Source organism: Myodes glareolus, chromosome 6 (assembly GCF_982192425.1).
Source record: "Myodes glareolus chromosome 6, mMyoGla1.1, whole genome shotgun sequence".
Taxonomy (NCBI): Eukaryota; Metazoa; Chordata; class Mammalia; order Rodentia; family Cricetidae; genus Myodes; species Myodes glareolus.
Window position 1 is genome coordinate 110663816 of NC_142031.1, and position 21366 is coordinate 110685181.

Sequence of the window (21366 nt, forward strand, 5' to 3'; positions counted from 1 at the left end):
CGTGATCCTGCCTGTTGGACTACGTTAGTCCCCTGGAATCTTCTTAAAGCAGCTCCTCCCGCGCGGACCTTACCTCCCTCCTAGTCATTCAATAAACATTTACTGAGAGCCGGCTGGGCGCACACTGCCCAGGGTTGCCGGGAGCTGCTGCCCCGCCCAGCCACACCCACCACCACCCTCGGCTCCTCTACACGCCCTGAACCCGGGGTGGCGTCACGGAATCCGCCAGCAGCTTCCAAGTGCAGCGTCCCACCACCTTTCCCCGAATGACTCCTGATTGGTGGGAGTGGAAGCCACTCTGCTGCGCCCCCCATGTTGCTCCGCCCCCAGGGAAGACTCAGACTCCTCCTCCTAGCTCCCTCCCCCTAGCTCCAGCTCTTCTGCTAATCACCCCGCGGCGCGCGCCCTAAAGTTCTGGGCAAAGTACTGAGAATTGGTACCGGGAGATCGCACGCCGGCCAGTGGCAGAGGACCAGCAACCCCCGCGCCAGGAGAGCCGGTGAGCAGCGCGGGTTTCCGCCCACCATCTGTCGGCGAGTGGCGCTCGGCGCCCCAGTCTCCTGCGGCTGGTGTTGGAACTGCCGTCGGCTGAGCCTTGCAGGGACCGGAGAAGCAGGGTTTGCCTCCTTCCCGGTCTGAAACCTCCACCGGGGAACCAAGCAGCGTCCCCAGCTGCGGAAAGCTCAGGTGAGCTGCAGGGCGTCCACCGGGCAGGGATTGGGACGTGAAGGAGGCCCCGGGGAAGGTTCAGGCACGCGCTGCCAGTCTAGGGTCCGGAGTATGTGCTGCTCCCGGGAAGTCCCGGTCCACTGGGCAGTCCTGAGACTCAGAGGACGCTTGCAGGGTCGGCGCCAGTTTTCTAGGAGGAAGCACTCTGGTGTTGCTCACCGTGGAGCTGTGCCCCTCGAGTGACAGCCCGAGCGGGATGGACCGGGAGAAGGAGCGGAGCATAGGAGCGCGTGCGGGTGCAGGAGGATGCTGTGCGGTGGAGTTGTCCCGGACAGTCTGTCGTTGTACCGGGGTGGGAGGCACAGAAAACCTGCTTAATTGGGCCAGGAGGGAGGCTTTACCACATCCGCGAGCTGGGACCGGGCCGTGCAGGCACCTCTCTCTCTGGTCTCCCCCAGCCAGGTCGCGATGCTCCACGGTGTCAGCACTGGGAACCGAAAACACTCTCCCCTTGGGGCTTTAGGAGCCAAGCGGGCGTTTGCTGCCTCTGGCGTCACCCGTGGCATTGCATTGTGTCCTTCAGACACTTCTGAACCAGCCGTGCGCCTGCCTTCCTGACTGTTGCGGCTGAGAGAGATGTAAAGTTGTCTGTCACCTTGTCTGGGGGCATTTGAGTCCCCTTGGATGTCACAGTGTCCTAGGCTTCTGATTTCTGGATGAGGATATTTGGGTACTGTATTTTACACTGTAGCTGCCAAAGATGAATTTCAGAGATGGGTAAGCATAGGTCTGACTTTTGGCCATCCACATTCCACACTTAAAGTGTCCGACAAAGAGGACCTCTTTTTGGCTACTTAGGACCATCAGACAGACGGCTGTGCGTCCAAGCTAAACGTCCATCCTGTCCATGAACTCCACGTTGTCCTGTTTGGGGCTCTTCACAGAACTTAAAGCTGCCTGGGATGATCTTGTGTTTCCCACTGCCTGCCTCCTTCTGCCACTAGGATGCATGCAAGTCCTTGGAAAGTGAAGGCTTCGTCCTGTTCCTCATTCTGGCCTCAGGGTTAAGAACGCAGCCGACTACACTGCAGGGTCACAATACATGTTTATGGAATGAGTAAATGTAAACTTCCCCATGATTGTGAGAAGGTTCATTTCACAGTTGATTTTCCTCTTTTTTCCTTATTTGGAAAATTAATAACTGGCAACAGCTACTGCTGTTGAGCACCCACGAGTAACCATTGAGGTGTTGACTGGGAGCTTTGTATAGAATGCCTCATTAACATAACAGTAGTCTGATTGGCTAGATTGTTTTTTAAGGCACTCTTTTTAGATGTATTTGTGTGTGCGTGCAGATTAGTGGTTAGAGGACTTTAGTAGTGAGTTCTCTCTCTCTCTCTCTCTCTCTCTCTCTCTCTTTCTCTCTTTCTCTCTCTGTGTGTGTGGTGGGAGGCAGGGATCAAACTCCAGCAATCAGGCTTGCTAGCAACTGCCTTTTACGAACCTGATTCAAGCTAGACATTTTTTAGGGAACTGGAAATTGAGACTCAAGTGGGTTAACTACTTGCCCCAAGGCAAACATGCTTCTAGTACCATGGTTCTAGCCTGTTTTTCTCTTGTGTTGGGTTACTTCTAAGAGATGAAAATATGATTTCCACTTTTACAGCCAATGGACATGTTGCGCATCTAAAAGAGTTGCTGTCTTATCCCTGAGATCTGTTTTCAGTAATGACAAATAGTTATAGGCCAGAGACTACCAGAGTGCACAGGGCGTTTTATGTCCTAATCTTCACCATCTTGACAGGCTTCACCAGCCAAGGAAACTGCAGCGGAGTTCACGAATTTGCCTGGGGTCAGTAGTAACTCCCAGAGCGCCTCATTATCTTTCTGACTCTAAACCCTTAGCTCCTTCCACTGTACTCTGATGTTTCCTGTCTCACTATTTAACCAGTGTTAACCCAGGGAGGCAGTTCACTGGTAAAATGCTCCAATGCTATCTGAGACTGGGCTGTAGGCATTGCGGTGCCGGCACCAGGCACTCCAGGTGCACTACTTCTGAATGGTCCAGGCTCTCACTGCCATTGATTTTTGTGGGTGAGTGTATGGTTTGTGGGCCTGGTCGATCAGGGCCTTTTAATAGGGAAGGAAAGGAAATCTTCATTTCAACCAGATCCAAACAGAAATCAGACTGCTCTTCCCCACTGTGGTCAATGAGCTCGAGGCGCGATGCTGTCCATCTTGCTCGGGAAGGGCTGGAAAGTTGGGCAGTTCCTTTCCTCCCAGACGCAGAGACCACTCAGTCCAGCAGGCGCTCCGGCGACTTTTCTGTAAAACAAAAGGCATTTCTGCTTCTTCTACCCCTTGCATGAAACTGAGGGTGTGGAGAGATTCTAAAAGAGAAGATATGATTGCCTCCTAAGGGGCCAGTGGCCAAGAAGAGGGCAGGCGTGTGATGTTTCTCCCTGCATGAGGGTCTGGATAACCCATCATTTGTTTTTATAATGAGCTTCTTGGCAGGACTACCTTTTCTTAATTGACATTTCCACTTGGAGAGCTCCAGGGAGGAGTGGATTAGAATGCCCCTGAAAGTGAGGGGGATGAGAGGCGTCCGGGACTGTGGGATCTGTAAAGCTGAACACGCTTCCCATTCATAACTGAGAGCTGTACAGTTTCCTGCAAACCCCCATTCTGTCTAAACCCACGTAGTCATCAGCTCTCTGGCCTTCTCTAGAAACTTCTGTTTTGCCCTCTCAGTTACAACCGCTCAGACCACATTCCTGCCTCCCTCCACCCTGGTATGAATATCTCTCTTGGGCTTTGTAAGGTCCCTGCAGCGCCTTAGTTCAGGGATTTCATTCTGCCCTAACACGTCCTTACAAGTGATCTTCTTTCCTCTCTTCTGTCTGCCATGTACAGTGAAGCAGGTTCTTGAAGAACTGTCATTATTGTAGTGTTAAAAATTCTTGGAAGGCTTTTATAGTTATGAGCAATATTAGAGAAGCAGCTTTGCGCTTGGATGCAGAGAGTACTGTCATGCAGAGGTGCTGGCCATGCATCACCTCTCTCCATCTTAAAAGTCACATCAAAGCAGGTGAGTTATACCTCAATGACAAGGGAGTCTAGGAAATGCTCAGTTCAGTTTGCTTCTAATAAATGTTGGAACCGAGAGTCAAACCCCAGCCCCCTTTATCTACCCACTTACTGTAGACTCCCTAGGCTAACTCAGGGTTTGGGATGGTAGGTTCAGCCTTGGCTTTCGCTTCAGCATTCCTGACCTGTGTGTTGGCAACCTGGACCTTGTCACCAGAGCGTCTGTCTGGTCTTGCCCATGCATGCCTATGCCTTCAGCGCTCTCTCTCACTGCCTTGCTCTGGAAGAACCTAGATATTTTAAGGCTCAGCTCAGAAACTACTTCCAGCAACATAATCTCTGTGAACCCAAACTGTCAGAGCACATAAAAGACAAAACCTGAAACAAGATAGGGTCTAACTATGCATCTCTTGGCTGGCCTAGAACTCTGTGTAGCCCAGGGTGGCTTCAAACTCGTAGTGTTCCACCTACCTCTATCTGATGAATGCTGGGGTCAAAGCCCATGCCACCCCGACTAGCCTTATCAAGACATTTTTTTTTTTTTTAAAGTGTGAATGAGCTCCTAGTTCTGATCACTGAGTTTGTTGTTGATTCCTTTCCTTTTGGTACTCTGGGCCTTTTATATCTCCTAGCTTTCCTGTTCCTTTGCTTTCTGGCCCAGTCTTTATATTTAACTGTATTGCCCACTTTTGACTTTATTTATATTATTAATTATTGTGTGCATGTGTGGCATGTTTGTGTATGTTCATGCAGGTCTCTCTTGGTGCTGAGGTTGCTGTGGGTTCTGAGGATCCTAATTCATGACTTCATGTTCACATAGCGAGTACTTTACTACCTGAGCCATCTCCCAAGCCCCCTTTCCCAGATTTTAAATGTCTTGAAGGCAAGGTGAGTGATTCTTCTTGTTTCTATTCTTGACATAAGGATCTGGTGTCCTAATGACAGAAAATACTCAATTGAAAAAGAATATTATACAATTATGTTTGGTTACATTGTATTATGTTTTTAAAAAGCAGCTGGAATGTGTCATTTTGTTTTCTAGGGTTTTTTTTTTGTTTGTTTTTCAAAATGTTGTTATGTGGCTCCAGGCTGAACTTATTCATTTTCTTGCTAAGTGCTGGGATTACAGGCATGAGCCATCCTGCCCAGTCCTATTTTCTAGTGTTTGATCTGTAATACTCTAATGCCTTTGTGAGTTTATGCTGAAGCAGCATAACAGCTAGTGAAATCCCTGGGAGCACCTGCATGAACCACCCCCTTTAAGGTCACAGAGGGATCATAAATCCTTATCTATAACAGACACTGTAGGATAAATTCCATGTATGTGATATACACCATTTTTCATGTCTGTGCTAATGCTGTTGTTATTGAAAGTCTATTACAGGGTCTGTGAGATGACTCACATGACAAAACACTTGCCTTGCAGCCACAAGGACCTCAGTTTGATTCCCAGAACATTGGGTGCTGTGGCTGGTGCTTGTAATTCTAGCTCTGGGGAGGCGGAGACAATTGGATCCTGGGGCTTGCTGGGTAGCCCACCTTTCTTGTTGAGCTCCAACTGAGAGGCCCTATCAAGAAAGCAAGCAGGGGATAGCACCTGAGGGATGACACCCCAGGTTATCTCCGGGCTTCCATATGCATGTGCTCACATGCACTTGAACTGGCACTCACTCATGCATGTACTCACACACATAACAGATATACACTTTATAGTTGTTTTGCATTATCAATGAATATTTCAGAGTCTACTAATATTTCTGAGGTCCCTCAGGATCAGGTCCGGCTCCTGTCCGACCTTATAGCTCACCAGTCGTCACTTGCACTACTGAGTGACAGCACCCCACCACTAGGGCCACGCAGGAAAGGGATCTTTTGTATTATTCATCACAGGAATCCCTGCTCATATATGTTCACCCTCCTCATGCTTAGTCATGGATCTCTGCTTCAGTGTAGGCACAGTTTTCTCTTGGAGTTGGAGAACCTTCTCATCATGCACCATAGCCATTACCATTCTGCCGTATGAATCTTTGTCACTTGTCTGAAGTCTTGATCTAAGCCACCGTTTCTCATGTGGCTTTAATTACAATGATTCAGGGATCCCCCAAATAACGTTCTCTGCTTAAAGTGTCTGGATCAGGTGACTCGGAGGGAGGAGAGTTGGTGGCTGGAGTTTATTGCTGCAGTTTTGTCTTTTTGTATCACATCTGGATAATATAGTAAAAACGCACTGTATGTATGAAGCATATTTACATCTGGATAATATAGTATAAACGCACTGTATGTATGAAGCATATTTACATCTGGATAATATAGTATAAATGCATTGTATGTATGTAGCCTATTTGGCCACTACTTTTTAAAACAACCACAGTGGAGACATATTTCGTGTGTGGTGGTTTGAATAAAAATGACCCTCTTGGGTTCAGAGTGGCACCGTTAGGTGTGGTCTCATTGGAGTAGATATGGCTTTGTTTGGAGGAAGTGTCTCTGGGAGTGGGCTTTGAGGTTTCAGAATCTCAAGCCAGGCCCAGTGTCTCTCTCTTCTTGCTTCCTGACGATCAAGATGTAGAACTCTCAGCTTTTTCTTCACCACCATGCCTGCCTGCGTGGCACCATGACAAAAATGGACTAAACCTCTGAGCTGTAAGCTAGCCCCAATTAAATGTGTTTTCTTTATAAGGGTTGCCATGGTGTCTCTTTACAGCAATAGAAATGCTAACTAAGAAATCATGTATCGTACAACCATAAATCATTTATCATGCAATTCATCCATTTAAGGTACACAATGTACTACTACTGGTTCTTAGTATATGCACATAGTTGTGCGACCATCACCATCACTAATTTTAGGACACTTTATTACCCCTGTTTTGTATCTGTGTGGACTCTCCTGTTCTGTAATGGAAGACACACAACCTGTGACCTTTTGTGTCTGACTACTTTCATCCAGGGTTTTGTTTTCAAGGTTCATCCCTGGGATGCCAGGAATCAGTACTTCTTGTTTTTTCCCCCCTCACTGCTTAAACATACCATATTGAAGTTAGGCATAATACCTTTAATCCCAGTGCTCAGGAGGTAGCGGCAGGCAGATTTTGGTGAGTTCCAGACCGTCTAGTAACTCAGTGGCGATGCCCTTTGTGTCTTGGTGCTACCCTGTGTAATATGAGATAGATGTGGAGAAGCATCCGGATGATAAAGTATTTTACTGAAACTGTCATGTTGGGGTCTTCAGAGTATCTTGATTTCCTCCTGTGGTGCTGGGGACCTCACCCAGGACCTTTGGGGTACTGCCACTGGGGTACGAACACATGCTCCACCACTTACAAACCTCAGCTTGAGTTTTAGACAACAACTTGAATGGCCAATGGTTAAGAGAGAGAGCTAATCACGGAGATGTGTACATGGATTCATACTATGAGCCTTAGCATTTGGGTCGGGAGGAAGTGTAGAGAAAATGAGGTGGCTAGCGAGTGGTTGACGGCTACTGAAGCTGGGCGCTGTGTTTCTGGGGGTGGGCTTTGTGTCTGCACTGTCCACTGGGCAGCCATTGGTCATATGCGACTACTGGGTACTTAAGTTGTGGCTATTCCTTACCAAGGAATGCTGTGTGTTTAAAATGCATGCTGAATTCCGAGGACTGAGTATGAAAGAATGCAAAAAATATCTCAGAAATATTTTTATTGCTTACATGTGAAGTGGTAATATTCCAGACATATTAGGACGTAGATTCAAAAATTATCTCATCCATTTCTTTTTGTTCTTTTAATTGATGACTTAAGTTAAAATTACATATAAAGCTCATATGTAGTCTTTCGCACAATACAGCTATGCATATTTTATGTTTGAACATATATATTAATATAGCAATAAGGAAAAACCAGAGATATCTGAAGTTTTAAAAAAACATAGAATGGAATATGTTTGTAAAAACCCCTCCTTTTGGAAAATTTGGGGATTACAGATTCATTTCCAGGGGCTTTGCAGAGGCCTCTAGCATGCAGTCTGACCTTCTACTCTCAGGCGAAAATTTGAGAATTCTTTCACAGAGCATGGATTAGCAGCCTGAGAGGCTAGACTTGCTTCTTTGGATATTTGCCAGATTCCTTTGAAGTTGATGAGCTATTTTCTTTATTTTGGAAGGACATAAGCACACGATTGGTGATATTACAGTTTCTGATCACATGATTTATTCTCCCGAGTTGATTTTTCCCGGACCTGCTGTCTAATGGCCCCTACCGAGAAAGAGCAGACTATGATGTTAGAGGATAATAGCATGCAGATTTAAAGGCGGGAAATTGGTTTCCTTCCTACAAAATGTGCTTGGATGGAAACTGTCGCTGCCTGTCTACTCGTGGGATGAGAGGGGAGGTGGTGCTTTCAGTTCTCGGAGGAGGTGTGGGCGGGATGAACACCCCTGCAGGAGTCATCCCCCTGCCGAGAGTGGCCATGAACGGAAAATCGCAGCTTCAAGTCCAGCTGCTGTGGTTCCTAATGGGGAACCAGACTGTCAATATCTGTAGTTTGTTATCTTATTCTCCCCTCTTTTTGGTTAAAACACCACATTTCTCCTCTCATGTGTAGTAGAGATTTCCAATCCTGTGTCCTGTGCTTCTGTCAAATATTCTAATATTCATAACACATTTAAATTAAAGTTTAAGTCTTCTAAAACAAACTCTCCTTCCCGAATCATCAGTGTTGTGGGAAATGAGCCTCAGTGCTTAGAGGCAAAAACTAAATAACCTATGTAACTTTAATTTCACCAGTATCAATAAAACTTGACGTAAGTGCCTCTCTAGAGTTAAAACATGATGTTAAGATTTTATGTTCATTCATTTCATAAGCATTTGTCAATTTCATTCCAAGTACCAGACACGGCACTGGAAACAGGATGTGGTGGGGGGAATTAGCGGTAGAATCTACCTTCAGGACTTTACAGTCCAGAAGAGGATGTAGACATTAAACAGAGAATTCATTAATTACCATGGTGATGTGTGGCTCAAAGGGAAAGAGTCTGGATTTAATTGGGACCCTGGGGAGAAAAGTTCTATTTTCCTGTAGGTCATGATTCAGGCTGCAAAGATCTGAACGAGGAAGAGAAAAGAGACCGTGGCTGGGAAATCCTCCTGGGAGCAGAAGATGCGCAAAGTCCTGCCCTTTTGTGTCTTTCAGGTTGCAGGAGGCAACATGGAAGTAGTGAGCAGGCTTAGAGTTTCTCTCTCTGATGCTGCACGTGGATTTGTTTACTTGCTAGTGGGGATTGAGTCCAAAGTTGAGGTTCTGTAACCTTTGTAACTGAGTTTGAACATGGTCTAACGACCTAGCGGCTGATGCAGCCCTTACAGGAGCGTAAAACCAGCTGCTGGCTCTCATTCAAGTGTAGCTCATTTGTCCAGGGTCTGAGCTGAGTTCCGGGTCTGTGTTAGTTACTTTTCTCATTGCTGTGACGCAAGCCCTGGCCAGAAGGAAGTTAAGGTAGGAAGGGTTTGTTTTGGCTGATGGTTTAGGAGTATAGTCCACCGCCCTGGGGAAGGCATTGCTGTGGAAGTGTGCTGGTCGCGTAGCAACAGTCAGGAGGCAGAGAGGGGTAGATGCTGGTGCTTAGCTCATGTTTTCCTTTTTATTTATTCTGGATCCCAGTCCATAAGATAGTGTTTCCCACATTTAGGCTAGGTCTTTCTGTTCTCAGTCAGACCTCTCTAGAAATGCCCTCACAGACAGTCAGAAGTATTGTGTTCTCCTGAAACTGAGAAGCTTCTGTAAAGCAAAGGACACAGTCAACAAGACAAGACAGCAGCCTACAGAATAGGAAAAGGTCTTCACCAACCCCACATCAGACAGAGCTGATCTCCAAAATATACAAAGAACTCAAGAAATTGGACACCAAAAGATCACATAATCCAATAAAAAAAATGGGGTACAGATCTAAACAGAGAACTCTCAACAGAGGAATCTAAAATGGCTGAAAGACACTTAAGGAAATGTTCAACATTCTTAGCTATCAGAGAAATGCAAATCAAAACAACTCAAATTCCATCTTACACCTGTAAGAATGGCCAAGATAAAAAATCACTAAAGACAACTTATGCTGGAGAGGTTGTGGGGTAAAGGGAACACTCTTCCATTGCTGGTGGGAGTGCAAACTGGTTCAGCCACTTTGGATTTCAGTATGGCGATTTCTCAGAAAATTAGGAAACAACTTAACCTCAAGACCCAGCAATGTCACTTTTGGTATATACTCAAAGGATGCTCAATCATACCACAAGGACATGTGCTCAAGTATGTACATAGCAGCATTGTTTGTCATAGCCAGAACCTGGAAACAACCTAAATGCTCCTCGACTGAAGAATGGAAAGGAAAATGTGTTCCATTTACACAATGGAGTACCACACAGCAGAAAAAAAAATGACATCTTGAAATTTGTGGACAAATGGATGAATATAGAAGATATTGTCCCGCGCTTTTCTGTGAATCCCCACACCCGATACAGGGCGCGCTTCCTGTACCGGACCACGAGTCTGAATCAATATCCTAGGAGTTAAACAGACATACACAGAGAGACCAGATCATTTGCCCAAAGGGTAAATGTCAACTTTATTCAGCACACCTAGGCTTATATACTTGGAGGCAAGAGGACGAGAGCCCCCTCCAAGGAGGGGTGTTGACCGCAGGTGAAATTATCATAGCAATGACAGAAACAAGGCTTTGAACTAATTCCCTCCAGCTGGCAGAATGAGCAGGGGAAGTTAAGCTGGTTAGCGTAAACAATTCTTGCATCCTGTGCTTTGGCCTTGAGGAACAGGGAATACAGGGCCCTACAAGATATCATATTAAGTGAGGTAACCCAGACCCAGAAAGACAAATATATCTACTCACTCATAAGTAGCTTTTAGACATAAAGCAAACAAAACAAAACAAAACAAAACCCAGTCTACGATTCACAATCCCAGAGAACCTAGACAACAAAGAGGACCCTAAGAGAGGCATAAACGTGGATCTAATCTACATGAGACATAGAAAAAGACAAGCTCTCCTGAGTAAATTGGGAGCATGGGGAATCTGGGAAAGGGTAGAAGGAGAGAGGAGAAGGGAAGGGAGCAGGAACAGAGAAAAATATATAGCTCAATAAAAACAATAAAAAGTATGTCATAATAAAAAGAAGTATGTCCCCTAAGGGACTCCCAATCCAACCAAGCCGACAATGAAGATGAACATCATAGACCCTTTGAAGTCTTGAAAGCCTAATGAGGAAGCCTACTTGGTTTTGTTCTCACAGGTTCAAAACAGTTTTAAGCTGGTTTCTTGCATATGTTGACATAACAGTCTTGTTTCTTCTGAAAACTTGGGAGTCACTAAAGAAGGACCCATGCTGCCATCTAAGGTGTTGATGACCACAAAGAACAGACAGCAATGGTGTCTAGTTACGGGGGGGGGGGGGGGATGTTTTGTGTTGGAGGAAAGCATTTGGTTCTGGTAGAGGTCAGAGGCTGGGACCAAAGATACATGGTGGTCACAAGAGAAGAAGAGTGAAGAAATGTTAGCAAAATACTTCTAAAATTCGTATGATAGTTCCTGGGGGTAGGGGCTGGTAGTAGAGGTTGAGAGAGAAGGCGAAGATGGTTCTTTTGGAAAACAGTAATCTATGTTCTGGAATCTATGTTCTATCTTCTACCAAAGTAAGTTCCAGATGAAGCAAAAATTTAACATTAAAACAACTAGGAAAATGAGGTAGATTCCCACTTTAGTAGTTCATGGAGATAAAAAATCCTTCCCAGATATGACACAAACCCAGAAGCTATCAAATAGAAGGCTGATCCATCCGAATGCACATCATTTTCACAAGGCCAAATCTTCCCAGTTATGTCAAAAGACACTAAAAACAAGTTTAGGGAAGTAGTAATACTTTATTCTCCACAAATGGGCTTTTATCAGTATAGAAAGAGAAAGGCTAGTTACTCTGGAGGGAAAACGTGTGAGAGTACAGAGATGACTCCTAAACATACTAAAACTTTAATTGCAGTCACAAAAAAGATGCAAATGAAGACCTTAATAATGCACTCTTTCCCACATGCTAAGTTTCTACATGCCACGTAACACAGTAGTACTGGTGAGGACCTGAGGAAATAGGTACTCAGATACTGGGTGGAAGTTTGAACTGGCCTCCGTTCCAGGATCTGTCAAAATCACAAATATCTGCATTCTCTGAATTAGCAGTTGCCATTCTGGGAATTTCGTGGGACTGATGAAAGCATAAGACTTCCCCTTAAGTTATGATACAAGCAACATGTAGAATACATAGATGTGCGTTATACATAGACTATCCAGCAAAGGGATTGCATCTTATCTATTGAGTAAAAATACATGCCTATGTAGTATATTTCATATGTTTCGATGCAGATATGTATACATGCATTTACACATGTGCACATACACAAAGCTGATGGGCCAGTCAGCCCCTAGGACATGTATGTCTCCTCCCAGGTCCTTACTGATGACTTGTGCTGATGCGTGTGACAGTCACGGTGGGAGTAGGTACCCCATGGAAATCAACAAGCTTGGCCTGTCAGGGTGTTAGAGCTGCTTGGTAAACATTTACTTTTATTCCCTATGTATGTACAAATATAAAATATTTTGAGGGATACACAAGAGGTTGCTGATGCCAGGTTCCCCCAGGAATGGGCAGTAGGAAACAGGGAAGATGGCGGTGGGATTGAAATTGTATCTTTTGTATTTTAGTACAAGCAAATGGGTTACTTATTTTGAAATGAGTATACAAAGTAACCAGAAAGTACCTACAGACTCTCAGTTCCACCAGTCTGTGTTGTTTATGATGCCGAGTTCCTGTCAGGGAAAGGAGAGAAACTCCCTTAGAGGAAAGGGTGCTTTTGGTTTTATCACTTAGGGGAAAGGATGCTTCAGGTTGTATCATGCCTAGCTGGAGGCCTTTTCAGCATGGAAATGTCCAGTAGCAGCTTGAGAGAGAGAGCGCAGCAAAGTCAGTGATCGTATCTGGCTCAGCAGTTCAGCGGATATTATGACAACTGAGAGGGTTGGTAGGGGCCATCCAACCTATACACCCTCAGGCAGAGAAAGGAGAGATGCGTGATGGTACCTGGGAATGATGAACCAAAGGTGGGTAGGGGAAGGATAAAGCACAGCAGCGTGATGATAGCCATTCCTTTTATGGAGTTGCTCCTAAAAAAAGGAGAGGCAGCTGTCTGTATTTACTGAAGCAGCATCACCACATTTAATCCTGTTAGCCTCCTTCTAGATGGATTACGTTTCCACGAAACTCCTTGAGTCGAGGAGAGTAATTCTAAACAGGACAGATCTGCTGGAGTGGATGCTGATCGCGCGGGGCCTCAGAGCAGGGTGTAATTTCAAAAACGGGAAATAAGGAGAGAAAAAGACGTTTCAGGTGAAGAGAGCGATGAGCCACAGCGGACAGCGAGTTAGCTTTTGTAGCTGGAAGGTAGGAATTGAAAGGAACCCCAGGGTGTGCATGGCTGGGTTTTCTGCCAACTGGAGATGCTTCATATGTCTCTGGACAGGGGATTATGTGTTCACCCTTAAGACTGGCCGTCAGATGTAAAGGTTAAACAGTACATTTCTGCAGGACTTTTCATCTGTCCATTGTGGGGAAGAGAGACTGTCGGAGGCAGAAAAATCATAAAACGTGAGCTAGATGATGCAATGGCCCATGGAACAATGGATGGCTTGGACAAATCTTTTCTTTTTCTTTTTCTCTTTTTATTGATATTTATTGAGCTCTACATTTTCTCTGCTCCCCTCCCTGCCTTTCCCCTCCCCTTCAATCCTCCCCCAAGGTCCCCATGCTCCCAATTTACTCAGGAGATCTTGTCTTTTTCTACTTTCTACTTCCCATGTAGATTACATCTATGTAAGTCTCTCAGTGTCTGCATTGTTGTCTAAGTTCTCTGGGATTGTGGTTTGTAGGCTGGCTTTCTTTGCTTTATGTTTAAAAACCACCTATGAGTGAGTACATGTGATAATTGTCTTTCTGGGTCTGGGTTATCTCACTCAAAATAATGTTTTCTAGCTCCATCCATTTTCCTGCAAAATTCAAGCTGTTGTTATTTTTTTCTGCTGTGTAGTACTCCATTGTGCAATTGTACCACATTTTCCTTATCCATTCTTTGGTCGAGGGGCATTTAGGTTGTTTCCAGGTTCTGGCTGTGACAAACAAAGCTGCAATGAACATAGTTGAGCACATGTCCTTGTGGCATTATTGAGCATCCTTTGGATATATACCCAAAAGTGGCATTACTGGATCTTGAGGAAGGCTGTTTCCTAATTTTCTAGAAATTGCCACATTGACATCTAAAGGGGTTGTACCAGCTTGCATTCCCACCAGCAATGCAGAAGTGTTCCCTTTTCCCCACAACCTCTCCAGCCTAAGTTGTCATCAGTGTTTTTGATCTTGGCCATTCTTACAGGTGTAAGATGGAATCTCAGAGTTGTTTTGATTTGCATTTCTCTGATGACTAAGGATGTTGAGCATTTCCTTAAGTGTCTTTCAGCCATTTTAGATTCCTCTGATGAAAGTTCTCTGTTTAGGTCTGTACTCCATTTTTTTTTTATTGGATTATGTGATCTTTTGGTGTCCAATTTCTTGAGTTCTTTATATATTTTGGAGATCAGGCCTCTGTCTGATGTGGGGTTAGTGAAGATCTTTGGGCTTGGACAAATCCTGTCTCTTGATGTTGTGTTGTTTGTTTGAGACGGGGTCTCACTAAGTAACCTGGGCTGGCCTGGAACTCATTATGACCCTATAAATCAGGCTGGTCCTATAAATCACAGAGATCCATCTGCCCTTGCCTTCTATGTGCTGGAATTAAAGATGTTCGCCGGCACACTCAGCCAGTCACATGGTGTTTGATGGAAGCTTTATCTGCCTATGTGGCAGTCTATTTATTTGTCTTTGTATCTGAGAGTAACTTATGGAAGGGAGACTTTTTCTCTGGAACATTCCACATGGGAATAAGCAAAGTTTGATGAATGGCGATTTGTTGACAGGTTTCTGTGTGTGGTTTGTTTACGAACTGTGTAGGGTAAATTAAGCTGTATTCACCTCTGCAGATGCCCACTGCCTCTGTCCTTAGGAGAGGGGGACTCTTTCATCTTAGAAGCTTTCACACGCACATAGTGTAAACCCTGGCCCACCTAGGCTCCATATCCCAGTGTGATCTTCAGTGTGTACATGTGCCATTAAGGAGTCATACCAGTAATAAGGGGTCAGAGAGAAAGCCTCAAGATTGTAGCCGAAACAAGATTCAGAAAAAGGACTGTGTGCAAGGACTTCTTGGTACAAAACTAAAGATAGCCTACTTCTGACTGGAAATTCCTGTTTTTCTAGTCTTTGGTCCTAGGGCTAAAGGAAGGAGCATTGAGGTTTGTTACTTTCAGTTCTGCATATTGTGGTCCTTGATTAGGGCCCTGGAACCTCTTTGCTTCTCTAGCATCTGCTGGACTTATTTTTATAATGCAGATAAGATGTAGGTGGAGGCTTGCCTAAGATAGCTGCCTTTTCTAATCCACAGACAACACTTTGGTTTATAGATGCTGGGATGAGAAGAGAATTTGAATTTCCTCTGTAAAATATGATGTGGGGCTGCAACAGATGCTGAGACTCTCCTTCCCTGCCAGGGTGTCCCAGGCTATCCATGCTCCAGGAGGTGAGGTCCTGGTTCTTACTGTGCCTGATTAACATCCACTGAGGTTTACCAAGTCATGGTCCCGCCCACATCCCAGTAGGTACTGAGCACTGCTTCTCCTTAGCCAACTGTGTGAAAGAGCTGTAGGCAACAAGAGCCTGGTGTCTATAAATCGGGCAAAGAACCCAGCCAGAGGAAGGGAGCATGCAGCTAGGAACCGGTTTCGTGGGTACAATGCTTCTAAGTCCCAATAATACTGGAATGCCTAATTCAAATATCGATTGTGGGGCTCTGTTGTGTAACGGTTTCCTCTGAGATTGAAACCTTGTCCTGCAGCAAGCTCCTTAAGTTGTGAACGACTCAACCAGCTTCAGGAAGTCCCTGAAGCTGACTGGATTCCCTAGGCCCCTCCCTGCCAGAGTAAGCAGTTAAAGCTGGGAGTCCCTCTCAGACAGAAATGGAGCTGAGATGCAAAGAAGACCCTGAGACCAGACCAGCTGCCTGGAGGAAGTTTAGAGCAGAGTCGCTTGGAAGGGACATTCCAATCTGTCGAGCTGCCTGCGGGCTGTGCTGTGGGTTCCAGGCTTCCCAGCTCTTATGAACTGTCACCCATACTGGGATGGGCCTTGGTGACGCAGCCGTCTTTGAGTCATTTCTGCTCCTGTGAGTAACCCCAATAAAACTCATCAGTTCACCAGGTTAGACTTTGGTCTGTTGTGGGATTCCTCTTTGGGAGGAGCAGATGTGTGTTGTGTCTCCCCAGGAAAAGCTCTGTCAAACAATAGTCCCCGCCTCTGGCTTTCGGATTTAGTGGGGCAGGAACCATAATTGGCGCCTGAATAGGGGCCAGATCGGACCAAAGATGAGCTGGGGAGGAGTGAGTGTCTGGTCCTGGATGAGGATAGAGAGGTACCGAAACAAGATTACTTGTTACTGAGGCCGAGAAGCCCCAAGTGGGAGTGCCCGCAGAGGAAGTGCCAATACAGTTGTCATCTCCTGTATGGTGTGTGTTCCTGTGCCTGTGTGCTAAGACAGCGATTGCATCGTTCTGGCTATGGGTAGTGAGACTTTTAACTAAGGCGGAGCCATCAGGATTAGGAGGGTCTGTGGGAGGAATCCCAGGATGGCCGTCTTTGTCTGTGTGATATGCGGTGGCATTCCTGCTGGGTCGTGGGGTCCACCCATGTGAATAGGGAGATGCTCTGAAAACAGTTAAACATCTAGAGGACGTTTTATGGTCTTTGAGACGGTAGGGAGGCAGCTAGGGAGGCAGCGGCAGAGGTTGCCTGGCCTCTGTTGTGTGTAAGCAGTGCCCCTGAGGGCTGAGATGGCAGCCGAGCAGGAACTTGTTTGTACAAAGGACCAAGTGCAACAAGAAAGGGAGGTGTAGCTGGTATCCTCTGTGTTAGCGTCCCATTGGCAACTGAATTAGATAAAGAAAAGGATGAAAGAGAGGCAGTAAAAGCCATTAAAGATGCCCCTCAAGTCCAACCTTCAACCGAATAAAAAGAGGAAAATTCCGTAATCTGATGTGCAGATGGGGGTTTTAACCAGTTCTAAGACAGGAACCTAGTGTGATCGGGAAACACTCAGCACTTGAACTGCTGGAATCTAGGGAGACTTGACAGTGACAGAGCCTCTCTCGGCTTGTGAGGTCTGGGACGTGGGAGTGGATGGGATCAGTCTGGCTGCTGGGGAGGCAGAAAACCGAGTCATGTAACTTCCCGTCTCTCCTTGGGGCAAAGGCTGCATAACCTGAGACTGGATGAGGGAAATCAGTCCCTGACAGACTGGCTTATCAGAGCCCCTAGGAACGCTTGGCCATCTCTGTCTGCGGTCCCCATAAATGTCAGTAACTACAGGACCACGGAGGAGGACAGATGCTATTGAGGGGACTAGGCAGAACAGAAGCTGTGTTTGAAGCCAGTTCACTGAGGCCGATGGAACCATGTTCACAGAGGACTTAAAGAAAAGGCTCAACCCCTAACCACTGAGGAAGCTCCTGAGATGAGGTGACTGTTACTGTAATAGGGTAGCCTGTTTCTTAGCTGTGGGTGGACATCTACAGTCAACCCCTCCAAGGCTCAGGGATCATTGCCAAAGAGGGGGCAGAAAGAATGTAAGAGCTGGAGAGCAAATGTGCCAAGGGACTGAGGAAACTTTTCAGTCTTTACAGTTGTGTCGTGTTGTGTGCCCCCCTCCCAGTATCCCTAAATTAACTGTGCGTTGGCTAGTTTTTCTTTTCTGATTTTTACTTTATACTCCCACCCCCGCCCCCTTCACTCCTCCTCCATATTCAGTCAGAAAGGGGCTGCCTCTGGCCATCAGTGTGCTGGCTAGTTCTATGTCAACTTGACGCAGGCTGGAGGCACTCAGGAACAAATAACCTCATCTGAGAAAATGCTCCACCAGGTCAGCCGGTGGGCAAGTCTGTGGGGCATTTTCCTGATTGATGAGTGATTTGGGTGGACCCAGACACACTGAGGGCACTGCCACCCCTGGACCCGTGCTCCTGGATGCTGTAAGAAAGCAGGCTGAGCAAGCCGTGGGGAGCAAGCCAGTGAGCAGGGTTTTTCCATGATCTCTGTATCAGCTCCTGCCTCCATCTGGGTTGGTTCCTGCTTTGAGTTTCTGCCCTGACTTCCTCTGCTAAGGGAATGGAATGTGGAACTGCAAGCCGAAATGAACTCCTTCCTTCCTGAGTAGCTTTTGGGTGGTGTTATATCATGGTAATAAAAACTAATTAAGACACACAGCTATTCACAATAAAATAACCCTGAGACAGGATGGGTATTGACTTCGTGGAACAGGTGAGGAAATTTGGCCTGAGGACAGATGAATGACTCACCCTGGGGGTGAATGACTGTGCTGAGATTTGGGGTGTGGACTTTGTCCTTCCTTCCACACAGCCCATCAGCCTGGGAAGACTTGGAACTGGCTTGCTCTGCAAACATGCAGCTCTTACCCATGTTTGCATGCGTCACTCATACTCTTCCGACACCAGAAAATCACTTTTAACGTTAGAAGCGTTACGAACAACAGAAAAGCTGTGGCCACAGTGCAGAGAGTTCTTACCTGCCCCAACCACGTCTCTCTGGGTGGTAAGATATGAATGTTAGCGCACTCCATTTATCCAACAGTGAGCTGGTGCTGTCATGGTAATACGGAAAGTGTCCTGGGCAGTTCTCACGTTCCTACCAGGCTTCCATTTGCATTAAATTGCTGTGTCTCCCGGGCTGGGCTCCTCTTGGCTGATACAGTTCTCAGCTGTCTTAGTGTGTTTGGTGCTGGTGTAACTGGAAAATCCTTAGGCCATTTTTCTATTTTGTTACTTTAAATTTTATATAGGTGTTTACCTTTGTGAAAACTGTGTGCAGTGATACATGCCTGTAGCCTCAGAGCTTCAGAGGAGAGACAGGCAGATCTCTGGGACTTATTGGTCATCCATCCTAGCTGAATCCAAAAACTCCATGCCCAGTGAGATACCTTGTCTCGAAAACTAAGATGGAGATCAAACAGAGGAAGCCGTCTGTTATCACTCTGAGCTGTACACATGTGTGCACACACACGTCTGTATATATGCATACAAACATGTACAAGGAATACACACAGAGATTAGCTTATTTATAAAGAGGAGAGGTTTATCCCTGTATAATTTTGGGAGGCCAGGATACCCAGGATCAAGATGCTGCCTGATGTGGCCTCACTGCACCCTCACACTGTGGAAGGACAAGCCCGAGAATCTACTCTTGGAAATCCTTTCAAAAAGATCCACACACACAAAGGCTCTGTTTTCATAACCAAACATCTCCCACCACCCACCCTCCAAGCTTTGAGAGGCCCATGTTTCACAGAATGGCTGCCAGTGGTTTGGGTGATGCTTACGTGTTTGAGGATGAAGGCTCACAGAGGGCAAGTGGCTTTCTCATGTGGCCCTGTGGAGGTTACGTGCTACCATGACTTGCACTTCTGTGTCTGGTGCATCCCGAGGCAGCAGAGACCTGTGGTGCTTCCTAGAGGGTGGAGGATCTGGCACAATGTCCTGGCATTTGTCTGTATGGAAGACTTCTCTTTCCTGTTTGCTTTCTTATTCCATCACTCAGTACGTACTACATACACATCAGTGGGGACACATGGGAGTCAATTTTCTCCTTGAGGTTATAATCCAGGAGCGCTGGGTTTGTTGTTTCTAGGTTCCAGGCAAGAGGGATTTCGTCAACTGGCTCCCATTTGTCTTGGATGTAAGTCTATCACGTGACTTTCCTTATTGCTGTCCTTTCTGGTGATTCAAGGTGCTCTAGGGTCACCTGTGTGCTCTCTGTCTCTGCCCCAGCGACATCTGCCTGTAAAGTTGGTCCTGGTTCATCACGTCGACTTTACCACCTACCCCCCGGATCCTGACCTACGGTGACAATCACCGATCTGTTTGTCCCCATCCCCATGTTAAGAGAAGAAAACTGGTTCTCTGAAAGAAGAGGTGGCTTATCCAAGACATTCCCAGGTAGCCAGAACTACCTGGACTCGACGTCCAGTCCCATGCCCTATGTATAACTGAGTGTTGGCCAACGTTTTCACTGTGGTTCAGGTTCAGCATAGCCCACCCCACTCAGGTCATTGTGTGAGCCAATCAGATAGGAACTCTCCTGCGTGTGCCCAGGGCAGGGTCAGCAGAGACAGAGGTGCGGTCACACGTATGCCCATGGCAGGGTTGGCAGAGACAGAGGTGCGGTCACACATGTGCCCAGGGCAGGGTCAGCAGAGACAGAGGTGCAGTCACACGTGTGCCCAGGGCAGGGTCAGCAGAGACAGAGGTGGTGCTGGCATGTTCTGAGCTGAGCGGAGGCTGCTGATACAAATCTGTGCTCTCTAGCCTGCAGAGGCTTTTGTAACATGGACGCGCTGCAAACACACAGACTCTGAGCACAGAGGCACAGCACTTGCAGCAGGCTTGCCCACGACTGGCCAGGTTCCGTGGGGAGATGGGCCAAAGAGGTGCTTCAGATTCCAGTGCATTCTTGTGAGCACATCTCTTTCCCACCAAAGACGGTAACTTCAAGAGAGAAGTGAATGCAGTCAGCAGAGCCCGCAGTCTTCATCCAGCGAACTTCCGATAGCCACCATTGCTGAACCGAGGAGGTAGACTTTTGGGTTCCCAAACCCGAAGCAACTTGGTAATAGAACCAGGCATGAATATTCACCCATACCAAGGATGTTTTCCTTTATAAAATTTTAAACTTTATGTGTGTCTTGCCTGAAAGTATATCTGTGCACCACTTAATTAAGAGCCTGACAGAGGCCAGGAAAGGGAGTCAGGCTCCCTGGAACTGGAGTTACAGACAGTTGTGAGCTGCCATGTGGGGGCTGGGACTTGAACACAGGTCCTCTGGGAGAGCAGCCAGTGTTCTTAACCGCTGAGCTATCTCTCTGAGTGAGGAAATAATCCAGCCCTCCGGAAAACTCTTTAGATTCAGAGGCTAACACAGGACGAGCTTATTTGATATTGATTTTTCAGAGTATTCCATTTCAAAAGACTTCTGTCTGTTTTATTTTTATTATTTATGTTTATAATCAAGGGTGGGCTATCTGGATGAAGAACTGATGCTTTAAAAGTTTTGAAAGGAATGAGGAAGCAGTAATGTCAGAGGCCATTTGTTTGTAAACGAAAGACTTCATTTAGGATCAATAACAAAAGCTTTTGGTTTCTGTTGCTAGAACATTTACAGTAGGCTCCGCTTCAGGTAGAGAAGGCTCGGGCTGACTGAGCTCTGCCGCCCTGTTTTTGGCCACAGACTGCCAGAGTTTTCATCTGGGTTTGCTCTCAGGCAGGCTCCCTCCAGGGGAGTGCCTCTTAGCAGTCCTGCATGGGGAGCAACGGTTGGATCCACACTTATTTGTGAGCTGTTGATTGTTGCCTGGGTCCTGGACCCAATCCAG

The 21366-nt window shown here is 46.3% G+C and overlaps 1 protein-coding gene across 6 annotated transcripts in view; it reads left to right on the forward strand.

The window, feature by feature from the left end:
* The first annotated feature begins 240 nt into the window (after positions 1–240).
* Osbpl3 (oxysterol binding protein like 3) overlaps positions 241–21366 on the forward strand; it is a 173661-nt gene continuing 152535 nt past the window's right edge. For 3 of the 6 annotated variants that reach the window (XM_048440320.3, XM_048440326.3, XM_048440324.3), the window contains exon 1: positions 241–687. The gene's annotated coding sequence lies outside the window, so the exon portion shown is untranslated. Of the gene's footprint in view, positions 688–4512; positions 4648–21366 lie in introns of all 6 variants that reach the window. The other 3 variants (XM_048440327.3, XM_048440329.3, XM_048440321.3) reach the window with 2 other exon arrangements.